The sequence below is a fragment of the Hyperoodon ampullatus genome (assembly GCF_949752795.1).
Source record: "Hyperoodon ampullatus genome assembly, chromosome: 13".
Lineage (NCBI taxonomy): Eukaryota > Metazoa > Chordata > Mammalia > Artiodactyla > Ziphiidae > Hyperoodon > Hyperoodon ampullatus.
The window spans coordinates 52,159,799-52,173,537 of record NC_136926.1 but is presented as its reverse complement, the minus strand read 5'-3'; the positions used below and the strand labels follow the sequence as shown (position 1 = coordinate 52,173,537).

The window sequence follows — 13,739 nt, the reverse complement described above, 5'->3', positions numbered from 1 at the left end:
AAAAAACAAATATTAACTATTTTTTCATATCCGTTGGTATCAAAATAATTTGGATTCTAGAATACGAATAAACAGAAGTTACATACTCTAAGTAAATAGGCTTCCTTGAATCAGGTCTGACTTCCTAAATCTTACTGCAGCCATAATTAATTGGCATGGCATTGGCATTTTTAGGTGACACTTTTTTTTCTGGTAATATTAGGATATCTTATTTTAGAAAACTGACAACAAGAGGTGTAAAGTGAAAATAATTCATAATCTCATAGTTTAAAGAATTATACTTAATATGTTGATATGTTTTCTTACATTCTTTCTTTTATGCTTTACACACAACTTTATATGTAGGTCGTGGGAACAGTCCAGGTAAAATGGTGATGATTGAAAAGAGCAAAGCACAAAATAGTGATTGTACACAAATTCCAAGCATACAAATATATGTGTTATGTTAGAAAACTCACTATTATACTATCCAACAAAAGATCAAATGACAAAACCACATCATCATTCTGAGAAAAAGTATGCTCCTAAATATGTAAAAACTCAAAAATTTTTCTGATTTATTTGATTTATTTATTTTTTAACATCTTTATTGGAGTATAACTGCTTTTCAATGGTGTGTTAGTTTCTGCTGTATGACAAAGTGAATCAGCTATACATAAACATATATCCCCATATCTCCTCTCTCTTGTGTCTCCCTCCCATCCTCCCTATCCCACCCCTCTAGGTGGACACAAAGCACAGAGCTGAACCCCCTGTGCTATGTGGCTGCTTCCCACTAGCTATCTATTTTACATTTGGTAGTGTATATATGTCCATGCCACTCTCTCACTTTATCCCAGCTTACCCTTCCCCCTCCCCGTGTCTTCAAGTCCATTCTCTACGTCTGTGTCTTTATTCCTGTCCTGCCCTTAGGTTCTTCAGAACCATTTTTTTTTTTAGATTCCATATATTTGTGTTAGCATACGGTATTTGTTTTTCTCTTTCTGACTTACTTCACTCTGTATGACAGTCTCTAGGTCCATCCACCTCACTACAAATAGCTCGATTTCATTTCTTTTTATGGCTGAGTAATATTCCATTGTATATATGTGCCACATCTTCTTTATCCATTCATCTGTTGATGGATATTTAGGTTGGTTCCATGTCCTGGCTATTGTAAATAGTGCTGCATTGAACATTAGGGGACATGTATCTTTTTGAATTATGGTTTTCTCAGGGTATATGCCCAGCAGTGGGATTGCTGGGTCGTATTGTAGTTCTATTTTTAGTTTTTAAGGAACCTCCATACTGTTCTCCATAGTGGCTGTATCAATTTACATTCCCACCAACAGTGGAAGATTGTTCCCTTTTCTCTACACCCTCTCCAGCATTTATTGTTTGTTGATTTTTTGATGATGGTCATTCTGACTGGTGTGATGTGATACCTCATTATAGCTTTGATTTGCATTTCTCTAATGATTAGTGATGTTGAGCATCCTTTCATGTGTTTGTTGGCCATCTGCATTATCTTCTTTGGAGAACTGTCTGTTTAGATCTTCTGCCCATTTTTGGATTGGGTTGCTTTTTTGATATTGAGCTGTATGAGCTGCCTGTATATTTTGGAGATTAATCCTTTGTCCATTGATTCATTTGCAAATATTTTCTCCCATTCTGAGGGTTGTCTTTTTGTCTTGTTTATGGTTTCCTTTGCAGTGCAAAGCTTTTAAGTTTCATTAGGTCCCATTTGTTTATTTTTGTTTTTATTTCCATTTCTCTAGGAGGTGGGTCAAAAAGGATCTTGTCGTAATTTATGTCACAGAGTGTTCTGCCTATGTTTTCCTCTAAGAGTTTGATAGTGTCTGGCCTTACATTTAGGTCTTTAATCAATTTTGAGTTTATTTTTGGGTATGGTGTTAGGGTGTGTTCTAATTTCATTCTTTTACATGGAACTGTCCAGTTTTCCCAGCACCACTTATTGAAGAGGCTGTCTTTTCTCCACTGTATATTCTTGCCTCCTTTATCAAAGATAAGGTAACCATATGTGCGTGGGTTTATCTCTGGTCTTTCTATCCTGTTCCATTGATCTATATCTCTGTTTTTGTGCCAGTACCATACTGTCTTGATTACTGTAGCTCTGTAGTATAGTCTGAAGTCAGGGAGCCTGATACCTCCAGCTCTGTTTTTCTTTCCTAAGATTGCTTTGGCTATTCGGGGTCTTTTGTGTTTCCATACTATTTGTGAAATTTTTTGTTCTAGTTCTGTGAAAAATGCCATTGGTAGTTTGATAGGGATTGCAGTGAATCTGTAGATTGCTTTGGGTAGTATAGACATTTTCACAATGTTGATTCTTCCAATCCAGGAACATGGTATATCTCTCCATCTGTTTGTATCATCTTTAATTTCTTTCATCAGTGTCTTATAGTTTTCTGCATACAGGTTTTTTGTCTCCTTAGGTAGGTTTATTCCTAGGTATTTTATTCTTTTTGTTGCAATGGTAAATGGGAGTGTTTCCTTAATTTCTCTTTCAGAGTTTTCATCATTACTGTATAGGAATGCAAGAGATTTCTGTGCATTAATTTTATTTCTTGCTACTTTACCAGATTCATTGATTAGCTCTAGTAGTTTTTTGGTAGCATCTTTGGGATTCTCTATGTATAGTATCATGTCATCTAAAAACAGTGACAGTTTTACTTCCTCTTTTCTGATTTGGATTCCTTTTATTTCTTTTTCTTCTCTGATTACTGTGGCTACAACTTCCAAAACTATGTTGAATAATAGTGGTGAGAGTGGGCAACCTTGTCTTTTTCCTGACCTTAGTGGAGATGGTTTCAGTTTTTCACCACTGAGAATGATGTTGCCTGTAGGTTTGTCATATATTTTATTATGTTGGGGTAAGTTCCCTCTATGCCTACTTTCTGGAGAGTTTTTATCATAAATGGGTGTTGAATTTTGTCAAAAGCTTTTTCTGCATCTATTGAGATGATCATATGGTTTTTCTCCTTCAATGTGTTAATATGGTTTATCACATTGTTTGATTTGTATATATTGAAGAATCCTTGCATTCCTGGGATAAAGCCCATTTGATCATGGTGCATGATCCTTTTTTTTTTAACAACTTTATTGACATATATTTTAGATATCATAAAATTCACGCATTTTACATGCACAATTCAATGCTTTTCAGTAACTTTACTGAATGGCACCATAAATCAGTTTTATAATATTTTCATTGTCCCAGTAAGATCCCTCATGCCCACTGACAATTAATCCCCATTACCACCCCCAGGTGCAGACAACCACTAATCTACTTTCTGTCTCTATAAATTTTGATCATGGTGCACGATCCTTTTAATGTGCTGTTGGATTCTATTTGCTAGTATTTTGTTGGGGATTTTTGCATCTATGTTCATCAGTGATATTGGTCTGTAGTTTTCTTTTTTGTGACATCTTTGTCTGGTTTTGGTATCAGGGTGATGGTGGCCTCGTAGAATGAATTTGGGAGTGTTCCTCCCTCTGCTGTATTTTAGAAGTAAAAACTCAAAATTTTAAACAATTAATTGAACATATCCTTGACATAATAAACTGTACATTTTTGAAAATAACAGTTTCACATTCTATTTAGTGGTGAAACACTGGAGATACTCCTATTAAAATCAGAAATAATTTTAAAATGATACCCATTAATCCCATGATTATTTAATACCATGCTACAGAGTTTCAAGCAAATTTAACAAGACATGAAAAATAATTAAAGGTAGGATGTTTAGAAATGAATACATAATACTGTCATTATTTGCAAGAAATATATAGACCCAATAAAAAACTCATCTACAGAATTTATAATTAATAGATCACAATTATAACCACTTTCTCATCTTAATGAGAAATAAGTATGTAACATACAAAGAAAATCAAAGTTTGATATAAAAATATAATACTCGATAAATGATATGACAGCAAATATGATAAAGGCTTAAATGATTTATTATATAAACAATTCATAGAAGTTGATAAGAAAATACTAAATGCCAATAGAAAAAAACTAAAAGCGTTTCATAAGAGAGATGACAAGCTGGTTTACAATAACAAACTTGTTCATCCTTACTATAATAAAAATGCAAATTAAAACAATGAGGTAGAATTTTCACTTAAATCATGAAAGATATTTTTAAAAGAAATGATTAGGTTATCAATTGCTGGAGAGGTTAAACAAGTAACTTCATACATTCCTGGTGGTGGGGCAAGTTGGTACAAGTCCTATAATAAGGCTATTTAGTGCTATAATTGTTTTAAAAATAGTTACCATTTAGTGTCTACCATGTCCCAAAGTCCAAGGGTGGGACTTTATACGTGTTATTAATACAATAGCCCTGCTGTGAGGCAGGTATTATAACTCCCGTCTGACAGAGGGAAAAACGGAAACTCTGAAAAGTAAAGGAATGTGCCCCCAAATCCCATCACTACCAAGTGGTGGAGTCCACCTCCAGCCAGGGTAGGCGGGCTCCTCCATGTCTATACTCAGAGCCTGGAAGTCCTCTCTAAGCTCCTCCCAAGCCAATGTGATTTCGGGAATCTATCCTAAGGAAATAACCCTAAGTTAAAGGGGGAAAAAAAAGGATAAAGCAAAGATACTCACTGGAGTGTCATCTATAACATCAAAATATCAACTGAAATCTAAATATGTATCAGATCTAGAACTCAGCAATTTATCAAAGCTATGTCCTAACCTGTGAACTGTTTCTGATAAAATAATTAAAAAGTAGAACCTTATAATGATTATGTAATTCAGTAAAACACTAAAATCTCAAGCATAGAAGGAAAGGGAAACCCATGATATATTAAGCACTATGATTGGTTATATGTTCTTTGGATGTATTTTTTTCTACTTTTCCCTGATTTTCATTATAAGCATCTATTAATTTTATAATTGGAAAGTAAAGAAATATACAAAAAGGAACCAAATAAGACTGTGTAATGTAAAGTGTTAGGTGCTTCTCTTGGTTTTTAGAATTTTTTTACTAGCCCATCCCTCTTGGCATACCCCTCCCTCCTTCAGAAAGATATAGCACCCACTTCATGAAAGAGTTCTGGGAATTCAGCACATTCTGCCCATTTTTCCCTTTCCCTTTTTCTTTCCTCCTCTCCCTTCCAAAACAAACTGGCAAATCTCCAGGGAAGAGGACTTTGTACCACAGTCCCTTTCCATTCAAGTTCCACTGCTGAGGAAGCAAATCCAAGGCATATTTAGCATCTTCTAAATCAGCTAAATGGCACAGGGAAGTCAATGTAGACTGTTCAGCTTCTGGAAGGTACATTTCTTGGGGAGACCCTCCCCCCAAGGCTGAAAAGCCAGGAATGAAAGTTTCCTCCCTAACTGCTCAGGGCCTGTGGTACTGCAGAAAGCCCAGCAAGCCAGGGCACCACTACAAAAAGGGAGTCAAAGTAAGAATTTCTATAAGTTTTTGCTCTATGATGTTTCCCTTCAAGGTTCTATTAACTGCCCACTTTGAAGGAAGAAAGTCACAAGAAAGTCCACGTCTAATGGAATTCAACTTTCTGATCATACTGATTTGTCATAATATTGTGACAATCAAAAGCTTTCAGGCTAGATCTTTTGCACCCTAGCCCTAAAGCTAAAGCACTCCATCCTGCAAAACACACTGCAGACACAAGATGGCACTAAATAGATTTAAGTGGGTTAATGTCTCACTAAGCTTCCACAGCAAAATACCACCAATGTAAATGAGGGCCTGTGAATAAAACTCGCCCAGGAAAAAAAAAAGAAAAGAAAAGTAGATGGCCTGGGTCACAGGAACCACGAAAATGAGTGATTTCCATTTCTAAGAAGGATGAGGAGGATCAGAATGTCAGAACACAGTGGTGGGTAACAATAGCACAGGTCTAAAAAGAGACCAGGGCCTTTGTTGTTATGCTGCTCATGGAATTTACTCGAGGCATTTTTATTAATTTTCTGTGCTTCAGTTCCCTCATCTCAAAAATAAGATAGTAAGACGGTAGTACCTACTTTTCAGGGGTGTTGTAGGGATTGAGTTAGAGCAATGCCTGACTCAGAGCAGGTGCTCAATAAACATTAGTCATATCAAGTATGTCACTGAAGTCACATCAATTATCTACTGGACAGAAGCACTCAATGAAAGACTCTCCAAGACACACAGTGGGGGAGAGCCCTCTGCCCAAATCAGTCACAATTATTTTTTCTAAAAATTTTTTGTTTTACTTTTTATATTTAGATATATGCTCCATTTTGAGATTTTTTTGGTATAAATTGTGAGGTTTAGATTGATATTCTTTTTTTTTCACGTAGATGTCCAATGGATCTAATACCATTGTTTGAAGAGACTATCCTATCTTTATTTGCTTTTGCAAATTTGCCAAAAATCAATTGGCTATGTTTGCATGGGTCTATTTCTGGATTCTCTATTCTATTCCACTGATCTATCCGTCTATCCTTTTGCCAACACCACAGTATCTTGATTACTGTAGCTTCATAAGAAGTCTTAAAGTCAGGTAGTATGACTCCTACAATTTCATTCTTCCTTTTAAAAATTGTTTTGGCTATTCTTGTCCTTTGGCCTTTTCATGTAAATTTTAGAAGCAGTTTTTCTAAATCTGAAAAAAATCTTTCAGGAAGTATTATGGGAAATGCATTAAATCTACAGATAAATTTTGGAAGAATGACATCTTTACTACATTCAGTCTTATAACCCATGATCCTATTATGTCATCATTTAGATCTCTATTTTCATGAGTGTTTTATAGTTTTTAACTGAAGATTCTGTATATGGCTTTTTGCTAAATTTATAAGTATTTCATATATTTTGGAGCTACTGGAAATATTTTTAAAACTTCTCCATTCCCAACTATTTATTATTAGTATATAGAAATAAAAATTTTGTTTGTTTGTTTTGACTTTGTATTCTGTAACTTTGTTAAACTTATTAATTCTAGGGGTTTGGGGGGTTATGTTTCTGTAGATTCTCTGAGGTTTTCTACATAGCCAGTAATGTTGTCTGTGACCTAGAACAATTTTATTTCTTCCTTCCCAACCTATATTCCCCACCCCCACCCCACCCTTTATTCCTCTTTGCCTTATTGCACTGGTTAAGTATTTCAATAGGGGTGGTAGGAGTGGACAACTTTGCCTTTTCTCAGTATTAGGGGGAAAGCATGTAAGTCTTTCACCATTAATTATGATGTTAGCTATAGGTTTTTGCACATTGCCCTTTATCAAAGTGAGGACGATCCCCCCCAATGTCTAGTTTGTTAAGAAGTTTTTGTTTAATCATAAATGAATGCTGAATTTTGTCAAATGTTTTTTCTATATCAATTGATATTATCAAGTGGGTTTTCTTCAGACTGATAATGTGGTGAGTTACACAAAGTGAATTTCAAATAGTGAACCAGCCTTGCATTCCCTCTTGGCCATGGTGCATTATTCCTTTTATAGATTGCTGAATTTGATTTGTTGATATTTTGCTGAGAATTTTAGCATCTTTGTTCATGAGACATATTGGTCTGTAGTATCCTGTCTCCGTCTTGTTTCATATCATGGTAATGCTGGTCCTATAAAATGAGTTGGGAAGCATTCCCTCCTCTGATGTTTTCTGGAAAAGATTAAGTAAAATTGGTTTTATTTTGTCTTTAAATGTTTGGCAGAATTACCAGGAAACCATCTGAGCCTGGAGATTCCTTTTTCAGAAGATTGTTAACTACAAATCAAATTTCTTTAATAGTCATCGTTAATAACATTTATAGTAAAAAGGCTAGTCAGGTAATCTATTTCATCTTGGGTGAATTTTGGTAGTCTGTGGTTTTTAAGGAACTGGCCCATTTCATCTAATTATCAATTTTATATACCTAGAGTTGTTCATAGTATTCTTTTATTACTCATTTAATGTCTGTGGAGTCTGTCATGATAGCCCCTCTATCATTACAGATGTTGGCAATTAGTGTCTTCTCTTTTTCTTTGTCATTGTTGCTTATTATCTTTCTTTTCAAAGAATGAGATTTTGTTTCACTGATATCGACTCCGTTATTTCTCTGTTTTCAATTTCATTAGTCTTTACCCTTATCTTTATCATTTCTTTCCTTCTACTTGATTGAGTTTGTTTTTCCTTTTTTATTCTAGTTTCTTAAGGCAGGTGTTTATATTATGGATTATTTTCTTTTTTTCTAATAGAAACGTGTAATACTATAAATTTCTCTACATGCATTGCTTCAACTGCATCCCACAGATTTTTGTTTTTCATTTTAATTTAGTTCAAAATATTTTCTAATTTCCATTTGAGAATTCCTCTTCAACATATGGATTATTTAAAAGCATGTTGTTTAATTTCCAATTAATTTCCAAGCATTTGGAGACATTCCTGTTACCCTTCTATAATTGATTTATAGTTTAACTCCATTATGGCCAGAAAATATATCATATGATTTCAATTCTTTTAGATTTGTTATTTTTATGACCCAGGATATTACCTATCTTCATGAATGTTTTATATGTACTTGAAAAGAATATGTATTCTGCTATAGTTAGGTAGAGTACTCTAAAAATGTCAATTAGAACTAGTTGTTGATGGTGCTGTTTAGTTCCACAATAGCTTTGCTGATTTTCAGTCTACCAGTTCTATTGATTACTAAAAAAGGAATGCTGAAGTCTTCAACTACAACAGAGGATTTTCCATTTCTTATTTCAATTCTCTCAGTTTTTGCTTCATGTATTTTGAAGTTCTATAGGTTTTCCAATTCTGGATGAATCAACTTTTTTATCATTATAATGTCCTTCTTTATCCCTTGCTATTTTCTTTACTTTGGCCTCTACTTTCTCTAATGTTAATATGGCCTTCTTTTGATTAGTGTTTGTATGATATTTATTTCTGCATCCTTTTGCTTTTAAACTAACTATAGCATTATAATTAAGGTGGGTTTCTTATAGGCAGCATTTAGTTGGGTCTTGTTTTTTGTATCCATTCTGATAATCTCTGTCTTTTAATCACTGTGATCAGGCCAGTTACATTTAATATAATTATTGGTACATTTGAATTTAGGTCCATCATTTCCATTCTGCTACTGAGCCCGTCTAGTAAGATTTTTATTTTGACTAATGTATTTTTCATTTCTAAATTTTTCATTTGGCTCTTCTTTATATCTTCTGTTTCTTTTCTGAGACTTTCTATCTTTCCATTCACTTCAACAGTGTTCATCCTTACTTCCTTTTTTTATAATAGCTGCTTTAAAGCATTTGACAAATTCAGTCAATGTCACCCTGGCACTGGGGTCTACTGATTTGTCGTTTCCTATGCAAGCTGAAATCTTCCTAGTTTATTGTATATCAACTAATTTTGGCTTATATCCTGAACATTTTGAAAATTATAAGACTCTGGATTTTGTTTAAATATTAGAGAAAATGTTGACATTTTTGTTTAAGCAGGCAATTTAACCTGTTCCCTTTAAGCCACAAGTTCTGACCTGCCTTTTATGGGCTGTGGTTCCAATACCAGTTCAATTTTCAAAGTCCTTTGTTGCACCATTTGGATTGGCCCTGCATGTCTACCACCCAGTGGCTAGTCTGGAACCTGGGCAGCGGTCTACCTTGTTCAGTTCTCAAAGTCTTTGGTATACTGATTAGCATCAGATTCATGCGTGTAGTTTGTGGTGAGCCCAGGGGCTCATAAAAAACTTTGAAGGTCACTTTCCTGAGCTCCTCTTTTTCCATTATCTCCCTGATACTTGCTTTTAGGTTCCCTGGGGCTCCCTTTCTTGGTCTTTCAACCAGAGAGCTGGGCCATTATTTATCCTGCTCTGCCACTGACGTTTTGTGACTGTGTTCACATCTGGGGCCAAGCAGTGGGAAAACAGAGAGGGAAAAATACAAACGGAATTCACCCCAACCCCCTTGTGACTACAACTCCTCTCATCAAAAAAAAAGTTTATGCCTCCTTCCTTCAGAGTTTTAGGTGCCTGCAGGCCCCTGCTGTTCTCACATTATTATCACAGCTGTTCTTACCATGCGATTACCTGGGGGCAGGGGTTCAAGATAACAGAGAAAAGACTAAGAAACACCGGGGGACTTTTGCACTCTTGAGTGTTTGGAGTCCCTTTTCCTCCTACTCAAGCCAGAAATAGAAGGCCTTTTCTGGAACTCTCTCTGAATACATTGATGGTCACTTTTGGGTTTGGGGCTGATTTGAGTCCAGACCAGGAAATACTAGAAGAAAAATGTGAAAAGCATCATCATAATGCTATCTTCAAATCTTAGTCTTCTTCTCCAATCTGTCCACTACCATTTACTCTTCAAAGTCCTCAAATAGCTGCTTTACGTATTTTTTTCCCAGGTTTATAGTCACATCTAATAGGAGAGATAGTTCCAGTGTGCTTACGCCCTCTCAGGCAGAACTTCTCCCTCTCTGCTTTTAGAATAAGAACTCTAGCAGCAACATGGAAGGTGGCCTGGAGTGAAGTCCTGTGTCTGGGTTTGCTCAGAACTTTGCCTCAACAGTCTAACCACATGGTTTTCAATCCTTTTTCTCTTCTTCATTTCTCCTCTTCTCCCTTCCTCTCTCCTTTTCATTTTCCTTCTTATTTTCCTTTCTTTTTTGAAGCTGGAAATCTTTTAGTCCAAGGATCTTCTAAAAGGAACAATAACATACACCACAGATAACTCCCAGATGCTTTGCTGGAAGCAGGACTGGTGGGTTTAAACTGCTTCCCCCTTAACACTTGACACTCCTCACCCTGCCTACTGCAGTGAGTCCCAATGGGGCCTGTTAAAAGCATCCAATCACCCAGGCTACACACTGAAGCTCACTGTACACTTACATTTTCAAACACCACAAGTGGGTTAGGAAATCAATTTAGTGAGTCCAGACCGGCAATTTATTTTTTCAGGAAACAAAACAGAATAGAAAATAGAGTGCATTTCATTTTAGGTAAGGGTTGTTTCTATTTTTGTTCTATTTTATATAAATATGAAAACTTTTCCTATAGATCTCAGCCACAGAAGTTTGGAATCTATTATTCCAAACTCCTCTCCTTCCCTTATCCTTCGCCTCCAGTGAGTCATCTAATTCCCTCCATTTTCCTCTGAAACAGGCCTTGAATTCACCTTTTCTTCCCTCCATCACTGCCTCAGGTCCAGCTTCCATTGTCTCTCTCGGATTATAGCAACTGCTGATCCAGCCTGATTCCCACTCTTTTTCTAATCCATGAAAGATGTCACTACTGAATTTTCTAAAACATTAACCATATCAGCTGAAGATGGAAGACCTCCCAGCTCCCTCCCATCCCCAGCCTCCCAACCACCTTTCAGTTTTCTGTCCACCCCATCTGGGCTCCTGTGTCTCTGAACCTTCTGCTTCCATTAAGGGCTTCCTAAGACTGTCAAAAGACTGTTGATTTAGTTACATGTGCCTTGCTTTTAAAGAGAAGTTCTTACATATAAAATATATATTCATTTACAAACCAGAGCTAGATGTAATTTTTTTAAAAAAGAAGTTCTTACTCATCGGAGACAACCACTCCAAGAAAACAATCTCATGTAGGTTATTTGCCTGCTTGTTCATGTCCTTTCCTTTGGCCAAAGATGCCAAAAATGCCATGGAAGAAATTGAAAGGTAATTCCTTCCTAGCAGAGTCATCTGACTTTTTAAACAAAGAGCTCTTAAACACTGCTGCCCTGAGTAGTCTTTTAATAAACTCCTCATCCATTCTTTCCTTTCACTCGATATTACAGTGAAATTACAGGTCACATGTACTCTGTAAGTGGGCTCGGAGATTCCAGAGCTGCATTACCTTCTTAAGGGAATTACACAGTTTAGGCTGAAGTGTTTTTAATGCAATGTTGTTGGGTTTTTTTAAAAGCACTGAAATAACTATAGGCATATCATACATTTGACTATAAACTAGCCCTTTTTTTATGTCCTGGACAAGGCTTTCACTTGCAAACTAAGCATCCAGTTGCATATCTGATCTTAGAGTTCCACCATGAAACGAAAGATTTCTCCCACTGAAGTCTGAGTATTTCAATTTACCTTTGTACATCACCTCCCCACCATATATATATATATATATATTTTTGCATCTTACAGTAACTTTTAATTTTGATACAATTTCAAAATTACAAAAAAGTTGCAGAAATAGTGCAAGGAACTCGTTTACCCATATACATTTTACCCAGATCCATTAATTGTTTATATCGTGTACCATTTACTTTATCATTCTCTCTTCCTGAACTTTTAAAAATATTTTTTAAATAAAAATTGTGTATATTTAAGGTATACGTCATGATGATGTGATACACACATACACAGTGAAATGATTACTTAGTCAAGCTAATTAACATATCAGCTCCTCACAGAGTCACAGTTGTGTGCGTGATGTCTACTCTCTTAGCAAATTTTGCTAATTCAATACAGTATTGTTAACTATAGTCATCATGCCTGGACATTAGATCTCTAGACTTATTCAACTGCGTTTTCCCACTCCTGACTTGGTTTTCTTCTTCTTCTTCTTCTTTTTTTTTTGCAGTACGTGGGCCTCTCACTGCTGTGGCTTCTTCCGTTGCAGAGCACAGACTCCGGACATGCAGGCTCAGTGGCCATGGCTCATGGGCCCAGCTGCTCCGCAGCATGTGGGATCTTCCCGGACCGGGGCATGAACCCTCGTCCCCTGCATTGGCACTCTCAACCACTGCGCCACCAGCGAAGCCCTTGGTTTTCTTTTGACAAAAGCAATACGAAGGAAAGCCTATTCTACAGCCATTCCATTAGATCAGAGATTTTTACCATTTGAAAATGTGACTGCAAATAATGCCTACTTATTTCAACCAAAAGTACAGAAAAACTAGACTGGATGTATGAAAAATTAAAGAAAAATGACCTTACCCACAAGGGCAATTTTTTGCTACAAACCATTATCAGTGGTCACTAGGGTTGGTTTGGGTTTGGGTTTTTTTTTTTTTTTGGTTTTGCTTTTTTGTTTTGTTTTGGAGGACGGTGACCTGTGACTTGCCCATTGGGAGTGAAGACAGATTCTGCTGTGTTGCTGGATACATTCACTACCTGCTGGAGGCCATGGAAGCACAAGATCATCGACACTACTTTCTTTTTTTTTTTTTTTTAACATCTTTTTTGGAGTATAATTGCTTTACAATGGTGTGTTAGTTTCTGCTTTATAACAAAGTGAATCACTTATACATATACATATATTCCCATATCTCTTCCCTCCTGCATCTCCCTCCCTCACTATCCCACCCCTCTAGGTGGTCACAAACCACCTAGCTGATCTCCCTGTGCTATGCGGCTGCTTCCCACTAGCTATCTATTTTATGAAATTGAGTTATTTGTAGTGAGGTGGATGGACCTAGAGTCTGTCATACAGAGTGAAATGAAGTAAGTCAGAAAGAGAAAAACAAATACTGTATGCTAACACATATATATGGAATCTAAGGGGGAAAAAAGGTCATGAAGTACCTAGGGGTAAGACGAGAATAAAGACACTACTTTCTTAAAGAGAACACAGCAGGGGCTCTGACAATCTGGGGTGCGAGTTCTTGAATCAAAGTTATCTCCCGAGAGGTAAAAAACCATGACTATCACTAAAACATTATCTCCTGGGAAGAGCTAATTCATCTTAAAAACGGATTTCAACTTACTTTAATCAGACCATTAAAAGTTACTCTTCTTAACTCTGAAATGGATTTGCCAATCCCCAATTTCCATTATGCACTAAAGCCCGCAGTAAAT

The 13,739-nt window shown here is 36.1% G+C and overlaps 1 protein-coding gene across 7 annotated transcripts in view; it reads right to left on the bottom strand.

Annotated features, from left to right (window-relative positions):
* FHOD3 (formin homology 2 domain containing 3) overlaps window positions 1-13,739 on the bottom strand; it is a gene marked incomplete at its 5' end in the record, with an annotated part of 495,578 nt that overhangs the window by 218,713 nt on the left and 263,126 nt on the right. The gene's annotated exons all lie outside the window — the stretch shown is intronic.